The sequence below is a fragment of the Octopus bimaculoides genome, chromosome 22 (genome assembly GCF_046866305.1).
Source record: "Octopus bimaculoides isolate indiv1 chromosome 22, ASM4686630v1, whole genome shotgun sequence".
Lineage (NCBI taxonomy): Eukaryota > Metazoa > Mollusca > Cephalopoda > Octopoda > Octopodidae > Octopus > Octopus bimaculoides.
This window is the reverse complement of record NC_142949.1, coordinates 31,620,320-31,632,819: the sequence shown is the minus strand read 5'-3', so window position 1 is coordinate 31,632,819 and position 12,500 is coordinate 31,620,320. Positions and strand designations below refer to the sequence as shown.

The following is a 12,500-nucleotide window of genomic DNA, read 5'->3' as shown; positions in this document are numbered from 1 at the left end:
AATACACACGCACACACACATACATAAAACATACAAGCAGCACATGTACACCTGTTATTCTTCGCGATGTTAATAAAAGTTTCAATCCCTCTGTCTCTCTGTATCTCTCTTTCTCCTTTACTCTCTCTCTCCCTCTCTCGCTATCTCAATCTATACATCTCTTTCTCTCATTTCCTCACATTTTTCTGTGTAAACATTTTATGTGTGTGTGTGAGTGTGCGTGTGTGTGTCTTGGAACAAAATCGTGCAAGCAGGGAAACACTGAACACAAAAAGGAAAGTCAAAAAACGCAGGAGGGGCAAGTTTTAAGATGTGTAAAAGCTAGGCTTCAGCAGAAAGGTAGGTATTGATGTTTCGGCGGTTAACACGTACATATGCAAGCACATAATACTCTTACATACATGTGTGTGTGTGTGGCTATGTGGTAAGAAGCTTGCTTCCCAACCACTTTATTTTGGGCTCAATTCCACTGCGTGGCACCTTGCGCAAGTATCGTCTACTATGGCCTCGGACCGTCCAAAGCCTTGTGGGTCGAAACTGAAAGAAGCCCGTCGTATGCATAAAAGCAGATAGACAGACAGACAGACAGATAGATAGATATTTATCTGTGTGAGTCTTTATGCCTGTGTTTGCAACCCCTACCCTGCCATCGCTAGATAATCAATGTTAGTGCGTTTACTTCCTCGTAACTTAGCGGTTCAGCAAAAATTACCGATAGAATAAGTAGAAGGCTTACAAAGAATAAGTCCTGAGGTCGATTTGTTCTAATAAATCTCCTTTAAGGCGGTGCCCTAGCATGGCCGAAGTCAAATGACTGAAACAAGTAAAAGAGTAAAAGATTACATATGTATATCGTTCAAACTTATAGAAAACAAAAGACGAAAACAAGTATGAGAACTGGCAGGTATATTAGTTTAACGCTCGGGAAGAATAGAAGCGTCTTTGACGTTTCGATCCTACAGTTTTCGACAGACAGGGGTTGAGAGGTGAAAAAAAAAGGGTGGGGGGAGAACGGAAAGAAAAAAAAAATCGGAGAAAAAATGTGTAGGGATTAACGGTATAACATGAACATGTGTGTGTGATGACGACGACGACGGTGGTGATGATGATGACGATGACAACGATGATGATGATGACGATAACGACGATGATGATGACGATGATCTTCAAAATTATCACATCTTGCTTTACATGTATATAAACCCATAGATACATCTATACATGTATGTGTGCAGTGCATACGTAACGAAACAAGGATGTTATGTTTAATTAGCTGTCTTGTAATTACAACAAGCTGCTCCTTAGTTTATGAGTCACTAATTGTTCGTCTTTGACTCACTGGATAAACGTCAAAACTCATTATCTAGTTAGTTATTTAATTTCACTAATGAGCAAACAATTAACTAATCACACTCATTACCACATTAAATGATAGTCAGCTGATTGACCGGTTTCTACTTCTTTGAACTTAATTATACGTATATTATTTAACTAAAATTTTAATTTAATTTACTAACCGACAACTGATTCAATGATTAGCAGGGCTTGATTAACTAATTATGAGAACCTATTATTAATTCATGCGCTGAGGCCGAATGCCTGCCTCTGTATGTCTCTATTTCTATGTCCCTCCCTCTCTCTCGTCCTCACCCCCTACCACTCCCCATATATATATATATATATATATATATATATATACATACATACATATATACACACACACACACATGTATGTATGTATGTATGTATGGCGCAGGAGTGGCTGTGTGGTGGTAAGTAGCTTACTTACCAACCACATGATTCCGGGTTCAGTCTCACTGCGTGGCACGTCGGGCAAGTGTTTTCTTCTATAGCCTCAGACCGACCAAACCCTAGTTAGAGGACATGGTAGACGGAAACCAAAAGAAGCCCGTCGTATATATGTGTGTGTCTCTCTGAGCACGCGCCTGTTTGTACGTCTGTGTTCGTTCCCCCAACATCGCTTGACAACCGAGGTGTTGCTGCTGAAGGACTGTTGGCAAACTTCGTTGAATTTCTACATGTACATCGGATGGTGATTCTGCTACTGTTAAACTGGTTGCTGTTTTAAAGAGATTAGTATTTTATCTGTTTGTATCGTTGATTTGTTCTTTATGGCGAGTTTCACATGCGATTGCGATCAGCTGACCTTTATGCATCGGCTTATCACTTCCATATACGAACTTACGCTCGGAGAAATGCCGTTGTACATTGTGAGTATGTAGCCTATAAAGACGGAACCGTCTGATCTTAGGACAGCCAGCAACGTGCGCAGTCTAACCTGTCGAAAATTTGGAGGGATTGAAATTGACCGCACATTTGTTTGTTGAAAGGCCATAACAGTTTAGCAACAAACGCTCGGTCAGTCAATGATACCCTCTCTCTTTCTCTCATTCGATCTTTTAGCTCTGTAACAATTACTTCTGATACTGGATACTTTAAAGCACATCCGCTCGAACAGGATCACACGATGTCTAGAACTGGATCACACGATGTCTAGAACTGGATCACACGATCACACGATGGTTCTGACGTAAACTGACATATAACCTGTTATGTATATACGTGGAAAATGTCGCTGAAATGTCAAACAATACAGAACGTTGACCAACTGACGCCAACTTCCTGTCAAATTTAAGCATAAAGGTGCCTATCTAAAGTAAGTTCTAATGCAGAGAGATAGCTAAAACACCAAGTCCACTTGAAATGACCAATATAGGCTGAATTATACACACTTATTGAACGTTTTAAATTTCTATCAAATTGCCCGCATTTAGACACACAATGATATGACCGAGATATGCATCTCGCGAAACTTGCAATAATAATAAGTTAGGTACACCTGTTATACGAGGAATACACTGTGTTCACTGTCACTGCCTTTCGATTGTTCGCACACGTGACTGTGTATATATATATATATATATATATATATGTATATATGTATGTATGTATACGTATGTGTGTAGATAAATATCGTAACTCATTCTCATTACCGATATTTGCGTAAGTCTGTATGTATGTGTCCACAAACTCACACAAGCATTCACACACACATAACGTGTGTGCATATAGTAAAAACACTTAATAGCCGTTCATCCAATCGTAGTAACACTATAACGTCCGGTTACTGACCAGTCTATCGATCAATAATATAATTATACACACACACATACATACATACATACATACATATAAACTCACACACTCGAACTTATGTGCGTGCTATAATATATATATATATATATATATATATATATATATATTTGTATGCGTGTATATACTCACACATACATACACACATATCCAGAAAATAGTGACATATATGTAAAAAAAAATAAAATCAATGGCTATTTGTTTTCTTCTGTCCAGTTGACAGTGAATACAATATGAAGTGGAAAGCCAAAAGCATTATATATTAATTAGGAGATACAGCTAGGCTTTTGTAGTCCTCTATCCTCTTAATACCAGTCTCAGTGATTCCTGGCTCAGCTGGTTGGTTTACCCTAAAATTGATTCTACCACATCAACAGTTTAATATTTACCCGGCTTTTATAGGGTTTTTTTTCTTTCTCTTTCGTCATTTATCTGTGTGCTTATTATGTTCTATAAGGAAGTGGGTGTTTTGTTTTATTCATTTTTATTATGCATATAAAAAAGAAAGCCGCATGCACGCGAGCATACGTAAATATACATATAAGTATCCACACAAACACATACGCAAACTATATGCATGTGTAGGTACATATATATATATATATATATATATATATATATATATACATATATATGTGTGTGTGTATTTATATATATATGCTTATACGTTAATTCGTCTACCTGTATATGTGTGTGTGCGTATATATATATATATATATATATATGTATGTATGTATGTTTATATGTGTATACATACATACGTTTTTCTTTTGGTTGCTATATATGTTTTTTACTTGCGTCGTTTCAGACACGTGACTGCAGGGCGTTGGCACTCAAGGGTTTTAAATCAAACAGATTGGCCTCGGTAATATTTATTTTCTTAAGCTTGTTCCTATCAGTCTCTATTGCTGAATCGTTAAATCACGGGGACGTAAACAAACAAACACCTGCTGTCAGGTATTGACGCAGACAAATCGACGCCACACACACACACACACACACACATACACACACACATGCATAAAGTCACGCAAAAACATATTTTTGGGGAGGGTGCTATTTTAAAAGACATTTGTTGTAGGTCTGGTGCAGTGGGACTGAACCTGAAACCCCGTGGCTACCAAACATGTTTCTTAACCACATGTCCATACTTGTAATTCTTTTGTAGAGGCAGTAGTTAAAAATTCCCTTCGTAGACCTAAGGTTCCACTTTTGATTCCTGTGCGCAGGTAAGTGCATTCCCCCCCCCCCTTATAACCTGGCGTGAAATTGGATACGTGAGAGAAGTAAGGATGCTTTCGTGCTATTCGAACCCACATCTGTAGAAATGACAGGCGTTCAGCCATTGGACCAAAGCATCCCTTCGTTTTTTTTATCCGTTTAACAAACTTTATCCTTACTAGCGTGTTTGTGTAGGTGTAATAGATAGATAGATAGATAGACAGTTATGGCCGGTTCACAGAGTTACCCAGGGTTTGGCGCCCATAAAGCGCTTAGCTTTACATAGGTCTGGGGCCATCGGCCATTAGGGTCTGACGAGACCGTTATGTGAAGCTAATCACTTTATGAACGCGAAACACTGGGCAACCCTATGAAGCAGCCATTACTAGCTTTATCTAATTACTCTACTGCTCTAAATATTTTAGAATGTGCTTCTCTTTCGGATCTACGACTTAGTGAGTGACCGCACACACACACATATATATATATATATATATATATATATATATATATATATATATATATATATATATATATATATATATATATATATATATATATATATATATATATATATATATATATATATATATATATATATATATATATATATATATATATATATATATATGTACCTGCCCACACTCCGAAATGTGTTGCTGCTACATGGAGAGACGAGCGGAGCAATCTAATAATATTGTCTAATTTTCTGTCCAAATTAAAGCACAGCTGTTGTTTGAAAAGGTGTTTAGTCATTATACATCGGCACCAATTTACATCTAAGCAACTCGTGCCATTTGAGAGTTAAATTTCTTGACGTTTCCAATCACTGACTTCTCAGATTATTTGCTGTCTTTGATAGCATACCTTGTATGTGAAATATGCTAATTAACTATCGTAACAAAATATCTTAAGTAAATGTTGTATTAACTACGCGTATATGAATATATTGATTTCAAATTTTGGCACACGGCCAACAATTTCAAAGAGGAGAAGGGAAGTCGATTATATTGATCTCAGTTCCCAACTGGCACCTATTTTATCGACCCTGAAGGGATGAAATGCAAGTCGGCCTCTACGGGATTTGAACTCAGAACATTAAGATAGACAAAATGCCGCTAAGGATTTCGCCCGGTGTGCCTCCATTGCATAAGCATTTATTGCTACAACAACAATCTTAATGCTACTCTATCTCGAATAGAAACAGACCACACGAACCAATGAAATAGTTTCAACGGGGCTTTCTTTTACCTTTTACTTGCTTCAGTCGTCAGATGGCAGCCATGCTGGAGCACAGCCTTCGAAATAAACAAAATAACCTCTATTATATTTATTATTTTAGTCATTTTATATAATTCTAATCCCTATAATTTGAATTCAATGCCCGGAACTCCTGCATTTCGACAGAAGTAATTTGTCCTCGCGCTTGCAATTGTTAGAAATAAGTAGCGTGGTGGACTTCTTGGATTTAAGAAAGAATGTGAAATCATTTTCTGGCACTTTATTTGCATCTATTTGATCCATTTATATATCGAGTGAATTTCTCCAAGATGCTCCACTTGATTGCATGTGGCGTGCAATTGGTTTTCAGACCTCATATATGACAAGCCTGTTGTGTGGCTTTATTGTTGTCGATGTAGGAACCAGCTGTTTTGTGTATTCAAGCCTGTAAGACTGCATGGAAACACAAGTAATTATATATAAATCTGCCGAATTATTATGTTTCTGCAGCATGAAACTATTAGGAGCTCATATTTGAATATTGTGTGAATTAAAATATATTTATCCTTGGTTGATAGATACACAGACAGACAGATAGGCAGGCAGATAGATAGATATAGATATTACGCACACACCGAGTAATGTATTTTGTATATATCATTGCATATCGTTGCATATGACATAACTACTAAATATTAGTTTCAAATGTTGGCACAATGCCAGCAATTTTGTGTGAGAGGGCAAGTCGATTATTTCGAACCCAGTGCTCAACTGGTACTTATTTTATCGACCGAGAAAAATATGAAAAGTAAAGTCGACCTCGGCAGAAATTGAACTCAAAGCGTTAAGACAGACGAAATGCCACTAAGCATTTTCTCCGGCGTACTAACGATTCTGCCTTTTCGCCACTTTATAACTAACAAATATTGTGAGACACTGGAAAGCAAAAGACAACGAGAAGCAAAATTCTTTGCCGGAACCTATGGACATTGGAAGAAATCTAAGTATGGAGAAAGAAGACATAAGCAGTTTTATAATAATATCAATTGTACAGTCGTAATCCAATAGGGAAGTACCGTGAATATCCCCAGTGTAACATTAACCCACAGTTTCATGTTAAGTATGTTATGCTACAGTTTTTTGAGATATTAAACAAAATCATGCAATATGATATATAAGGGAAATTGTGCTTTACTTCAGATTTTGTTCCATCCTGGAAAGGAACAAGATCTTTATATTCATCCACAGACACAAGCACACACGTATGAATTCTTTATGTGTGTGTGTGAGAGAGAGAACATAGCTGTAAAATTATATCCATATATATATATATATATATATATATATATATATATATGTTTATAGGTAAGTATGGATATATGTAAATATATAAAAATAGACACTGCATATATGTTTGTATGTATATGTACGTTTATATATATATTTCTCCCCACCACTCGCTCCCTCTCCCTCTTTCTATATATATATATATATACATACAAGAAGGATGTATGCGGGCGCAGAATCCTGGAATATTCTGAAGTAACTGAACCTGGAAAAGTACACAACAAGCAGCAATAAATATATATATATATATATATATATATATGTATATATATATGTGTGTGTGTGTGTGTGTGTGTGTGCAGGTGACCACATAAGTGCAAAACAAGTCGAAAAAATTGCACTCGAACACCAAACTTTGAGAAATATACATTTAATTAAGCTGCAAAATTATCACACAACTGTTCCTCAAAGTTTCACGTTACCGTTCAGAACGAGGACGCGAAACTTTGAGCAACAGTTCAGTGATAAATTTGCAGCTTTAATAAAAAGCAAGATTTTTGTGTGTGTATATATATATATATATATATATATATATATATATACATATATACAAAGTTAATTGCAGAATAAAACCGTTAGGTCATCGACTCAAAAAGCCATAGCCCACCAATGACCACATATAAGAAGTACAACATAGACCACAAAACCAAATTAGTAAAGGGAAGTCAAAATTTTTATACATAAGAATAAAAATCGATTAAAAATACAATAGAATAATATAAATAAATAAATAAATAAACTGCGATTAGAAGTTGATTAAAAATATTAGAGACCGGCACAAATACAGTAGAATAAGAATATATATATATAGATATATATATAGAAAAAATATAAAGAAAAAAAAAATAATACGTAGGGAGACGTAGCACAACAGTTCATTCGCTGAGGCCAATAGCCAAAAAAAAGTACGAAAGTTCAACTACCTGCCTCATGACAGCAAATTTAGTTGGTAAAATTCAATTTCATAAACAGGAATACCGAAGCGCATGGGACAAAACAACAGAACATCCAAAGTGTGGCAAAGTAAAATCCATATTTCACCATTCCGCAGGTAACATCAGTAAAGTCAAACTATAATCATTTACAGTGGATTACAAGTATAGGTGGAACACAAACACAGAACACCTATGGCCATTTCGGGGGTATATCACCGTATTTAGGGTACAATAGAGCACAAATTGGTGATAACCCCTTCTTCAGGGTAAAAAGAGACACACAGACATCAACGAAGTCACCAGTCAGAAAAAATAATTATGAGAGCAAGCTCAAATAAATATGGACTAGACCAAAAAAAAAAAATATATATATATATATATATAATTTTTAGTATACCCTTTAGAATAGTCAGGCAGGTTTGGTAACTAAAAACTATTAGGTTTCAAATCCAACGTAAGCCATGAGGAAAAATAAATAAAAAATAAATACTACCAGTGTATCCATATTTTTATTATTATTTTAATATCAATATTTTTGCCTTTTAATTTTTATTTCTATCATTACCATCACCATTACTACCATTATTACCACTACTAATACTATTATTTTTGTTATTTTTATTTTTATATAGTTTTAGGAAGGTGGAAGAAAATTTATGATTGCAAAAAGGGATTACCTCGATAAACTTATTCAAGGCTTTCGGCCCAAAAGACCTAAGAATGGAAAGGGATTCCCTAATGCATAATAAGCACTTGCTAATGTTAGCCCTAAATTGGAGGGTTCTAGATAAGATTGACCATTCAAGATAGTACTTCTTATTCCTCCTCTTGAGGTCATGCAGATAAGAGGCGAGTGTTGTGGAATTATATTTCTCATTAGAAAAGGAACTCATGTGCGTCCTATACCTGGCTTTAAAATTCACTGAACTTCCAATATAAAACTCATTTTGTTTGTCCTCGTCTCTAACTACGCATTTATACACTACGTTTGTGGAAAAACAAAGTCCGCCGAGAGGACATAAAAAAGGGTCCCTACAATTGCATATTTTTTTACGGCCACCTTTAAAGTCATTTCCAACATCATTAACCGCCCTCAGAAATTTATTCTTATCAACCATTCCACTTGTATATATATATATGTGTGTGTATATATTTAAAATTATTAGTTACAGAATAAGAGCAGTACATTTGGGTCAACGACTCAACATACAACAGTCCCCTCAATAAACGATAATATATAAAGAAATACATCAAAGTCCACAAATACTTAAGAAAATATATATAAAAAATAAAATACAACATAAAACACACAATATAAAAAATTTATATATATTTTTTTTTTCTACTAATAACATACAAATAAATCAAATTTGAGTTAAAAATATAACATAATATATATATCTTTTTATAAAAATTCCACTTCGAATAAAATTAAGCGATTAAAAATTCAAAATAGACAAATAAAGCAAAATAGAATAAGATAAAATGAAGTAAAATAAAATACTATATTAGTCCATCGGCTAAAATACTATATCTGATGACAAAACTTTAAAATGACAAAAAACTTTAAAATAATTTAACATCATTTAAACTTATATTAGAAAGTCTTGTACTTCCCTCAAGGTACACGTAATAACAGCAGACTTCCATAGGTAAAATCCGTCTCTGCTCACCAAACTTACAAAAGTTCATAAAAACCACTGGTCAAAACACACACAAGCACCTCTGGCCATTTCAAGGGTTCACCACCATAGTCGATACACATCATGGTGCAATCCGGTGATGACAACCCTCATAAGGGTAACAGTTACTAACAAACATGCAAACGGAATTATGGTTTATAACAGGCTTATATAGTCAAGCGGAAAAGACTAGTCCACGTCATGAATAAAAAAAATAAAAAAACATTCAGATTGGCTGTAGTAACGAATGTAATCGTTCAGGTTTCAAATCACCCTAACGCAGACAAATAATCTTATTTATATTTATATTTTCTATTTTTATTTTTATTTTTATACGCCTTCAAGAAAGTGGAGGAAAACCTATGATTGCAGAAGGGGATCACTTTAGTGAATTTATTTAAAGTTTTCGGCCCAAACAACCTAAGTATAGTGAGGGATTCCCTAATGCACAATAGATATTTGCTAATATTTGCCCTAAAATAAGGGGCTCTCGATACAATCGACCATTCAAGAGAGTATTTGCTATTTTTCTTCTTGAGGTCGTGCTCATAGGATGGGAGAGTTGTGGAGTTACAATACTTTTCATTTGAACATGAACTCAAATGTGCTCTATATCTTGCTTTAAAATCTATCGTACTTCCTATATTCTATAGGTCCATTTTCGCGAACCGCTTAGTTACGTGGACGTAAGCACACCAACATTGGCGTCAAGCGATGGTGAGAGGACACACACAGACACACAAATAAACATACATATACACGCACACACACACACACACACACACACACACACATATATATATATATATATATATATATATATAGGACGGGTTTCTTTAAGTTTCCGTTTACCAAATCCACTAACAAAGCTTTGGTCGGCCCGACGCTGTAGTAGAAGACACCTGTCAAAGGTGTCACGCAGTGGGACTGAACCAGGAACTATGTGGTTGTAAAGCAAGTTTCTTACCACACAGCTATTCCTATATATATATATTACATTTAGAATTCATGAAAAGTTACCGAGGAATTTGACATTATTAGACCGAATATTCCCAGAAGAATATGGTTGTCGATGAATATTGAATGTCAAAGCGCAGTTTAACAAGTCAATTTATCATGCTTTAATCTCGAATCTAATGTATCTTCTATCTTTTACTTTTTTCTATCATTAGACTGTGGCCATGCTGGGGCAACGCCTTGAAGACGTTTTAGGCGAAAGAATAGACCCAAATACTTATATATATTTTTTTAAATTTGGTATTTATTCTATCGGCTATTTATGCCGAACTTCTAAGTTACGAGGAGGTAAACACAACAACACCGGTCGTCAAGCGGTAGTGGCGGACATCCTAAGAAACACACACACACACACACACACACACACACACACATTGCTTGACAACCGTTGTTGGTGTATTTACGTCCCCTTAACTTAGTGGATTGGTAAAAGAACCGCTAGAATAATTACCAGGATTTAAAAAGAGACACAAAAAATAATATTTATGATAATAAATACTAGGGTTGATAAGTTTGACTAAAATTCCTCACAGCAGTGCTGCATCATGGCCATGGTCTAATGACTGAAACAAGTAAATAATAGAAGGAGAACCTTTCATAATATCTGCTCAATGAGCGCCGACTCCGGGTTGTAAGCGTAGCAATATTTGTTGTACATAGAGCCATGCAGGCAGAATCGTTAGAACGCCGGGCGAAATATTTAGCGCTATTTCGTCTGTCTGTACGTTCTGAGTCCAAATTCTGCCGAGGTCGACTTGCCTTTCATCTTTTCGGGGTCGATTAAATATGTACCAGTTGCGCACTGGGGTCGATGTAATCGACTTGATCTCTTTGTCTGTCCTTGTTTGTCCCCTCTATGTTTAGCCCCTTATGGGCAATAAAGAAATAAATATCTGTTGTCCATAGGGCGGCGAGTTGGCAGAAACGGGCGAAATGCTTAGCAGTATTTCGACTGTCTTTAAGTTCTGAGTTCAAATTCCGCCGAGGTCGACTTAACCTTTCATCCTTTCAGGGTCGATAAATTAAGTACCAGTTACACACTGGGGTCAATGTAATCGACTTAAACCCTTTGTCTGTCATTGTTTGTTTCCTCTCTGTTTAGCCCCTTGTGGGCAATAAAGAAATAAGAAACGTTAACACGTCGTGCGAAATGCTTAGTGGTAGTTCGTCTGCCGTTACGTTCTGAGTTCAAATTCTGCCGAAGTCGACTTTGCCTTTCTTTTTTTTTTTTCTGGGTCGATAAATTAAGTACCAGTTGAGCACTGGGTGGATGTAATCGCCTTAATCCCTTCGTCTGTCCTTGTTTGTCTCCTCTCTGTTTAGCCCCTTGTAGGCAATAAAGAAATAAGAAAAGTTAGCACGCCGGGCGAAATGCTTAGTGGTATTTTGTCTGCCGTTACGTTCTGAGATCAAATTCTGCCGTAGTCAACTTTGCCTTTTTTTTTTTTTTCTGGGTCGATAAATTAAGTAACAGTTGTGTACTGGGATCGATCTAATCGACTGGCCCCTTCCCCCCAAATTTCGGCTTGTGTCTAGAGTGGAAAAGAATATTTGTTGTCCATAAGTAACTTAACAGGTATATGTGTGTATATGTTTGAGTCTCTGAGTGTGTATGTGTGTATGTATGTTAATGTGTGTACGCACGTTTGCGTATTTCTTTGTGCAAGTCTAGGTGACTGTGTGCACGTTTGTGCATGTGTTTATGTGCTTCTGTGTGTACGTATGTATAATAGTGTGTGTATGTGTATCTGTGTATCTGTGTGCTTTTATGTGCACGTATGCATATGTGTAATAGTGTGTGCGTGTGTATTAGTATGTGTGTCAGTGAGTATATGTATTTCTGTGTGTCTATGTTTGTTTTGTGTCTATGTGTGTGTGTGTGTGTGTGCATGTGCAGGCGCGT

At 35.9% G+C, this 12,500-nt stretch overlaps 1 protein-coding gene and 1 long non-coding RNA gene across 4 annotated transcripts in view; one reads left to right on the top strand and one right to left on the bottom strand.

Moving 5' to 3' along the window:
- Positions 1-101, top strand: part of LOC106869973 (uncharacterized) — a 42,639-nt gene extending 42,538 nt beyond the window's left edge. For both annotated transcript variants that reach the window (XR_016237865.1, XR_016237866.1), the window contains exon 3: positions 1-101. This exon is cut by the window's left edge and continues 319 nt beyond it. This is a non-coding gene — a long non-coding RNA (uncharacterized LOC106869973).
- Positions 1-12,500, bottom strand: part of LOC106869949 (conopressin/neurophysin) — a 110,664-nt gene that overhangs the window by 79,824 nt on the left and 18,340 nt on the right. The window lies entirely within an intron of this gene.